Raw genomic sequence first — 9,230 nt, forward strand, 5'->3', positions numbered from 1 at the left:
GGAGCTAGTCAACGAAGGCCACATGTCGTCCCTTCCATTTACGTGAGGTGTCCAGGGCGGGAAGATCTGTAAGGACGGAAAGCAGGTTAGGTTGCCCAGAGTGTGTGTGGCCGGGGTGGGGGGGGAGGCTGAGTGGCTGCTGTGGGGTTTACATGGCAGGGAAAGGGGTGTTACAAACGTTCTAACGTTATTGCGGTCATAGCTGCATAGTTCTGAATAATCTAAAAAATCAGCTTAGACACTTTGTAGGTGAGTTCTGTGGTATTTGGATTATATCTCAAAAAAGCTGTTATTTAACAGAATGTCCTGAAGATCGGAGGACAATTCATTATTGTGAGACTAGATCGCTTTGCAAGACATTTAGCTTCTCACCCAAGTCTTTGTGAGGACGATAAGCGCGCCTTAAATTTCCTCTCAAGGCTGATTTTCCTCCCTGGCACCGCGAACCCCGAGTCTAAGCAATTTACATACATGAATTCTTCCTTGCCAGTGATTGGTTCAGGAATTAAGACTTAAGCCAATCAGTAATTCTGTTTGGACCACGGTGGTCACATGATCCTATTAGCCCAATCAGACTGCAGAAAGGACTTCCATGGGGGGGGTGGAATCCTCCTCTCTCGGCTTCGGTAGGACGCATGCGCTTCCAACTGCTCCTTGCCGCCGCCTTGGTCGCAAGGGACAACTGCAGAGCCACGCCAGCCGTGTGGACGGCAAGTTAGAAATGAAAGGTCGGGGGCCTTCCTGAGCTGCTAGCCAACCATCCGCAAAGCACAGCCCACCTCTGAACACTCTGTTCCGTGAAATAATGCATTTCCTTTCTGGAGGCCTGTTTGCTGTGAGGTCAGGCCCCATGAGGGGCGGGGCTCCAGGCCGTTGCCCAACAGTCAGGGGCGGGGCACCAGGTCAGGTCCAGCTGTGATGGGCGGAGCTCCAGACCGGGCCCAGACCCGAAACTGGAAACCGGCAGAGCAGGCCCATCCAAACCACTGGAGAAAGAGTAGGCTGCAGGGACACTCAGTGCTGGTCTCCACCGGTTTTAGAGCCTGGTGATAGTTCATAGCTGTTCTCAAGCTTGCCTTTTATTTACTTAAATATTCTGAAACAGCTGTTTTATAGTCGGTGATGAGTCCAATATCTAAAGTCTTTATAAGATTGTTTTTCCCTCTGTTATTTCTTCTGGTTCTCGCTCTCGGTGTCTTGTTTCCCTGGTGCTCGATCGTTTTAACTGGATGTTGGTCACTGTTCCTAAAAGTGTCTACAGGGAGTCCCTGTGACTTAAATTGAAGGCGCCTTGCTCCAGAGATAATCTGTGTCTGCCTCCACTGCACCCCTAGACGGAGGGCGCGTCCAGGACGACTTGAACACAAATTCCAGGACCGGGGTGGCGATGGGCTTCCCCACTGTGGAGCCCGCCATCGGCACCGTCTCTAGACCTGTCATTATCATGCACTTAGGCTCCTAAGTGCTTCACGTGCATTATATCACACTCACACTTCACAGGAACCTACCTGGTGATGCAGGTGTCACAGTTATCATCATACTGCAGAGAGGACACCAGAGAACACTATTACGGCATCAACCCAAAGTCATACAGCCAGCAAGGTGCAGGGGTCCCCAAATCCTATAACCTAGGGTCCCACCATCCAGGAACCACTCACTAAGACAGCAAGATAGTGTTTACCTAATAATGCATGTTGATGATGCTCGTCATGTTTACAAAGGGAGCAGAAATAAAGGTTCAGGCTCAGGGGGATTTGGGCTCTGAGACGAAGTCCCCACTCTCCACTTCCCTCCATGCTACGCTGTAGGATGGAGCAAATGTGCCCAGAAGCGTAACACCAGGCAAGGCTTAAGATGCCGTCAGATGCTACGTGTAGAACAGTAGACCTGGACCAAATTCCAAAAAGCACAAGCCTCTGAGAACCACAAAGAGCTGTAACCTCACAGCTAAAGGTCAAGTTGTTAAAAAAAAGTTCTGCAGGTTCTGTCAGTAACAGCCTGAGTAAGTTATCCAGGAGCGAAATGGAGAGCAGCGTCTTGGGGTTTGCTACTGACACGCGGCCAGAGCGTCTGTGTAAACCGGGGATCCCCGAGTGCAGCTTTCTGAAGGGCCCTCTCCTGCTTCAAGATTCTTGTCAGCCCTGGGACCTGGGACCTGGGACCTGGGACCGCGCCTCAGTGGGACCTGGGACCATGCCTATTGCACTGGAGGCTGCTGAGGCACAGAGCAGGGCCAGCATGCCCAGAGGACCAGCATGCCCGGAGGACCAGCGGGCTGTCACTGCCTCGGGGCCAGCCTTCTCGCTGTCCTCCCTAACAATTGAACTTGATTCCATGTTGGACTCTACTCCAGCCTCTAGCTGATCGTAAGCCCCCTGAGGGCTGGGCTGTTGATCTCTCCCTCACTGACGCTCAGCACGGTGACAGTGCGCCCACCAGTTCAGGCCAAAATTATGTGAGAGGCACGTCCCAAAAGTCACGGAGGACATCACGGTGGACAGACCCCGCACGGTCCTCGCCCCTCTGGGGCCCGGTCTAGCAGGGGTATGCACTAGTCATGTGATAGGGGCCGAAGGCATAACTACAAACTCCCATCAATGCTGCGAAGGAAGGAAACTCAGGACACAGAATGCGATCTCTGCCGGGGGCTCAGAGGAAGCTCGCCCGCCCCGCTCCCTCCCTGCTCTCCCCGCTCCCTCCCCGCTCTCCCCTCCCACATCAATGCCCACACGGCACCAGTAATCCTAGGTGCTACTTAATGTGTGTGCTTCCACACCCCTCTCTCTCTCTCTCTCTCTCCCTCTCTCCCCCAGCTTCTTTTTTCCTCTTGGCCACTCTAAGAGTGAACCTTGGCAGGCAATGAATCAAAGTGGGCTATTTTTGCTCTCATGTGAGAATGTTTACAACATATTGAAAACCCAGCCTGTGGTTTCACGTTGTGTATATTTTCAGAAAACCTGACTGGTTTCCCGAGTCGGTGGAGGACCGTGCAGCCCAGAGGGCTCTCTGCACGGGGGCGGTCAGTCCCCAGTGGCCCTCCGCCCTCCTGCCCCCACTGTGCGGACGAGGCCGGGTGCGGGGCCCAGAGAGCTCAGCCGGCTTGACAAGCCACATTTCCTAGCAACGCTGACTTCGTGACCGGTGGCGCAGAGTCCTGAGAGGGCAGAATGCGCCGTGTCCACCAGGGGACCCTCTGAAGACCCCTCTGTGGCCTCATCGGATCCGCCTCCTTCCCGCCCAGCCCCGCTGCCCCCACACGCTTCGGACCGTGCCACTGCCTTAGAAGAGTTAATCGTGAATACTTTTTACCATGAAATATGAACATAGTAATTACAGAATTTTCCATTCAACCTCCCCTATCATATTCCTGGCACATTGGATTCTCTGAGAATAGCATTTAACTGTTTTCAGATGGGCTTCGGCTGACATCCTAAAAGATTTGAAATGGCCAATAATTTCACTGCAGCAAAGTAGTCAAACTCTCTCATTTTCTTTCTTCATTTTTTTTCCTACTCCATGTTTTAAAACAAGATTACGGCCGACCTAGTTTTCTAAGTGCCTCCTGGTGACTATCAGCTGATGGCAGGTCAGGGGACAAACACGAGGGACGTGCCTGCAGCTGGGACTGGAAGGAGCCTCCCAGGCTGATGGCTGCCTGACCTCGGCTGCAGGCCGACCTGCTTTCTCAGAGCGAGGCCGACTTTCCACCGAGGTCCTTGTTTGCGGAGTGGCCTCCACGGCCGGCCTGCTGCCGGCTGTCCGCGCTCCGGCCTGGAGGCCCCACCAGCACGGAGCGTGGGCCAGCCGAGAGCGGAGGCGAGTCTGACTGGATCAGCAAACTGGTCCAACGGCCCCGCCCGCCCCGGCCCTGGGCCGCGTCTGTGTTGGGTTTCTGTTTTGCTTTCCGTTCTGTTTTGCTTTCCGTTCTGTTTGCAGTGTTCGCTGAAGACAAGAAAGTGGGAAATGACCGCCAGCCGGGTCTGTTTGTCCTGGCCCAGCAGCCTCGCCCGTACGGAAGAATTCCTTTAAATCCTCCGGCTTACGCTGAAGGCACTGCCCCCCGCTGTGACCGCCCCATTGGGTCTCCCACCCCACCAGAACCACCAGCAGGGCTGTTTAAGGCAGACGCCTCCCCTCCCCCACCCGCCGACCCCCGCTAATTCAGAAGCGTGGGTGGGACGGGAGAGTTTGCCTTTCCTGCAAGTCCCCCAGTGACACTGGAGCAAAGACACAGGTCAAGGTCAAAACTACAGCTTGGACTCCGAGCTTCGTGAGGGCAGGAAGTATCTCCCTCGCTGTGTGCGTCGCACCCTGTCCCGGGTCTGGTGGCACAGATTCGCGCTCAGTCCAGGGCATGGCGTCTGCCCACTCAGCACCCGCTGCGCCAAGCCGCTCTCGGCAGCTGGGGTCCCAGGGGGCACGACGCAGGCTGGCTCTGTGCTCGCGCGCCGGTTCCTGGGCAGACGGGAGGGGCCGCGTTCGTGAAAGGGCTCCAGCTTGTGCTGGGCACGGTGGAGGACGTTGAAGCGGGACAACGCGCAGAGGTCGGGTCGGCGGTCGCTTCGGGCGCCGTCAGGAAAGGCCTCTCTGAAGACCAGGCAACTGCAGGAAACGAGTACGGTGCGTGAGCAGGTCGTGTGAAGGCCCCGAGGCGGGCGGGGTCGGCAGCATCTCCGGGACGGAGCACGCAGTCCCCGGGGCTGGGGCCGGGCTGTTGCCGGACGAAGGCCTGACAGCGAGATGGGAGGGGGACCGGCCGGCTCGCGCAGGCTTAGAAGTGGCGGTTGGGAGTTTGCCTTTATTCTGAGTTTGATGGCAGGACACGGAAGGGTTTGGGTTCGGGGAGAACTCCTTTACGGTTTTATTTTAAGGGTCGTACTGGAGGAAACGGAGCAGGGATGCAGGGAGCGGGGGCTGATGGCAGCTCGGACTGGGCCGGTGACGGGTGAGCGGGCCGAGGCGAGATCCGAGATGTAGTCTGAGACGCAGCGGGGCTCGGGCGCGGGACGAGGGCGTCCAGGGTGACCGGAGCTGGCTGGTAAGTGCCGAGATGAGGAAGAGCAGGACGTGACAGGTTCTGTTTGGGACGAGTCACGAGCCGCCAGGGGACATCCGAGTGGGGGTGACGCGTGACTGGCTACGGGAGCCGCGGGAACAGTCCGCACGGGGTGTAACTTCGGGATCGTCCGTGAAGGGGTGGTCTCAAAGCCGAGGTCGCCTGGAGTGTGCACGCAGAGCGAAAGGGGGCTCACGGGCTACACCCCGAAACGTCAGGTTTAGGGTGGGGGGAAGGGGGGGCGGGGAGCCACTTGTTTCTGGAAGGAAGAGTGGTCACCTGGGCGCCATGCGGCTAAGGGACCAGCTCAGACAAAGACGGAACTGCCGTCGCATTCCACTTCCGTGCGGACCCGCCAGCGGCTGCTCGGTCACTGTCACCAGTCTGTCGCTGACCTCTGTGGTGACGAACAGGCTCTTTGCTTCAGCCGAGACGCGCCTCGCCTCTGGGGAGGTAAACAGCTTTGCCCGTGGAGTCACACACCCTCACCTTCCAGTTCTCAGCTGCTTCACACATACACACGTAGAAACTTCTAGACACACCAGGATGTCTTAAAGAGGGAGCTGGATAGAAACTGGAGAGCAGTTTTCAGCAGGGGAACCGAAGCCTCGGCCAAGCGGATTTGTAGAACAGAAGTGGCAGCAGATGTGCAGAGGTGCGGGGTGCAGGGCTGCGGGGGGTGCAGGGGTCAGGGCTGCAGGGGTGCAGTGTGCCCGTGTGCTTTTGCCAGAAGTCACAGTGTTCCATGGTGGCTTCTGCCCACCGCACGTAACAGAAAACGTGCCTCCCGCCGCTGAGTGATGAGAAAGAACAGACATCAGATCCGAGGACACCGCAGGCCTGCCTGGGGCACGGCGCGATGGATCATCCTCCTGAAGCAGGGAGCAGAGGACGCGGGACACATGCCGTCACCGGCTCAGCCAGACGGGCGGGGGCACAGCACGCGAGCACCTGGGCTACCTCTCGTCCCCCGCCTGGACGGACGCGTGGGTTCGAGGCACACGCCTGCCCTCTCTGAAGAACAGCACCACGAGCACAGCAGCCAACGGCAGGCTGAGGGCCCGTAGACAGGGCAGGGAGCATGCCAGGACACACCGGCCCGGGCATGCCGGCCACCTCTGAAGGGACTCTCTGAGCTCCAGCCACTGTCTCCATGCCAGACTGTCTAAGTTCTCAGGAAAAGCAGGAACTCATATTTTTTTGTGTGAAATCTCCCAACTTCTCCATGTTGCCTCAATTTTTGAAATTCTGTGGCAGCTGAGTGAGACACATCTGTTGACCCAAGTCTGCGGCCCGTGGCTGGGCCCTCGGGGAGAGCGAGGACAGTGGGCGGGGAAGGGACAGCACAGTCCCTGCAGCGTTCGGGCACATAGCACGTGTCAGCGAAGGCGGCCTCCCTGTGTCCCGCACCGCATAAGGACCAGGCCGAGACAGAGGGCCCAGAAAAGGTGACGCGGGACAGTAAGTCCAGCAGAGAAACAACCGTGGTCGTCACGGAGGAAACCACAGTTTGTTGGCAGGAAGCCCCTAAAACCAGGCGAAAGGAGGAAGCCGACGTCGTGGGCGTTAAGAAGCAGACGCCGGCTGCCTGTCTCCGCCGGCTGGAAGCCCCGCAGTCGCCCACGAGCCACGGGGTCACCTGTGCGACCGGCGAGGTCGCAGACACCGTGACTGCGGCAGCCGAGGTGAGGCCACGAGAGGCAGCCTGGCTCTGTCACTCGCTGTGGGACATGCGCGGCCACGATGTGAGGGCGCTTGAGAAGCCCTGCAGAGAGTCCCCAGCCCAGGGACCGAGGCCTCCGGGCGACGGTCACCCACGCGAGGCATCTTGAAAGTGGACCATCCGGCGCTGGCTGACAGGTCATACCCCGGGGCGGCACTGCCCAGCTAAGGCACCCTGACTTCCTGCCCAGGAACCGGGAGCTAACGAGTGCACCGTTTCAGCCCACTAAGCTTTGGGTGACTCGTCATATAACTGTTTACCTTTAGGAAAAACAGAGGCATTGAGTATAAACCAGCTGTACAAAACACTGAAAAAGAGAGACAGACAGACAGACAGACAGAGCAGTGTGGGGGGGATTGAAAGAGAATAGCACGATGGTCAAGAGCACGGACGTGTCAAATAACCAGACAGGAACCCGAAACCCCACACCCGACATCTAGGTCAGTGCTGTGACCTCAGCAAACACCGAACCTCTCTAAGCTTCCGTTTCTTCTTTTATCTGTGCTCTCGAAATAACAGTGACCGCGTCATCACTATTATCATCATCGTCCCACCACCATCTTCATCTTTATCATCACCATGTTCATCACCACTGTCACCACCATCATCATCACCACCATCACCATCATCACCACCATCACCATCACCATCATCATCATCACCATCACCATCATCACCACCATCATCACCACCATCACCATCATCACCACCATCACCACCATCATCATCACCATCATCACCGTCACCATCATCATAGCGAAGCCTGTGCTAAGTGCTAGGTAACCCTCTAGATACTTGATACACATTAACTCTTTCTTATTGTGATAAAATACACATGACATGAAGTTCATCATCTTAACCAGTTTTAAGTGCACAGTTCAGTGGCATCAAGCACATTCACATGGTTGTGCAGCCATCGCCACCACCATCTCCAGAACTTTCTATATTCCCACACTGAAACTCTGTCCCCATTAAACGCTCAGCCCCCAGCCTCCTCCTCCAGCTCCGGGCATGTAAGCGGCATCGCACGGTCCTTGTCCTTCTGTGACTGGCATATTTCCCTCAGCTTAATAGCCTCAGGGCTCACTCATGTTGCAGCATGTGCCAAGTTCCCTTGCTTTTCAAAGCTACATAATTTTCCACTGCACGCTTATGCCACATGTGGTTTACCTGCTCATCTGTCCTTTCGATTGCTTCTGCCCTTTGGCTATTGTGAAAAATGCTGCTATGAAATTAGGTATAAAAATGCCCCCTGAGCCCTGATAGCAGTTATGCTGAGTGTGCGCTGAATCATACAGTGGTTCTACGTGTAATTGTTTTAGGAACCACAGACTTTTTTCACAAGAGGCTGTACCATTTTACACTCCCACCAACCGTGCACGAGGGTTCCGATTTCTCCACATCCTCGCCCATACTTACGTGCTGTTTTATCTTAGCCATGTGAGGATTATTTTTATCTCCATTTTGTGAGAAAACTGAGGCATTGAGAAGTAAATAACCTGCCCAAGGCGGCACTGAGTAAGCGCGCACACGCAGGCGGGGGGTCGCAGAGGCCACGCTGTTCACCTTTCAAAGCTAAGAGTCTCCCGTGTACTGAGCACTTCAGTGTGCCAGGCCGAGGACCAAACCACTGATACGAATCATTTCATCTAATTCTCACAGCTGACCTGCAAGTTCGTTCTCATGGTCTCTACTTTCCAAGCGAGGAGCACGGGAGGAAGTTAAGCGTGCTGGCCGATGCTCCTGAGCTCGGGTTTGAACCCGGGTCTGAGTCCAGGGCTTGAGCTAGTAATCGCCGTCCCATCGAACGGACACCCCATCAAACTCCTTGTCTTCCCGTGTGCCCTCGGCAAAGATACCGCCCCTCACTCTCGTTGAAAAGTGTCCTTCGGCCTGGGTTTCATGGTGACATAGGTCTGTTCGCTGCTCGGGGAGGCTCACGCTGGCATCCGAGGGCACCTTGCCGAGGCTTTCCGATGCGCTAAGACGGCCGGGACATGCGTGCCTGATGTAACGGTCCCGCCAGGGAAGAGGGTGGGCAGGACTCGACCTCCCACAGAAGCCGACACCTCGCTGCTCTCTCTAAGTTATTTTCTTCTGCTTCGTAATGCGAAAAACAAATCTTCTCGCCGCCTCTCTCGCTAACTTTCCCCTCAGCCTGCTGTCATGTCTTTGGAGCTTGCAAGCAACGTCAGCCCCATCGCTCCTCGGCGTGCCCCAGGAACCGGCGTCTGGGACCCCTCCCAGAACGCTGCCAACCCGCCCCTCTGTGTGGCACCGGCTTTGTGAACGCGAGTCCCGGGGGAGTGGGGTCCCGGTCGGGATGGCGGCGCCAGCGCGGACGCCGGCGTCCCCTCAGCCGGGGCCCAGACGCGCTCAGCACCAGACAGATGCACGCTTTTCACTCCGTACGGCCTGGGGCGGCGCTGGCTCCGCGCCCAGGGTCCACGC

Source organism: Pteropus alecto, unplaced genomic scaffold (genome assembly GCF_000325575.1).
Source record: "Pteropus alecto unplaced genomic scaffold, ASM32557v1 scaffold53, whole genome shotgun sequence".
Lineage (NCBI taxonomy): Eukaryota > Metazoa > Chordata > Mammalia > Chiroptera > Pteropodidae > Pteropus > Pteropus alecto.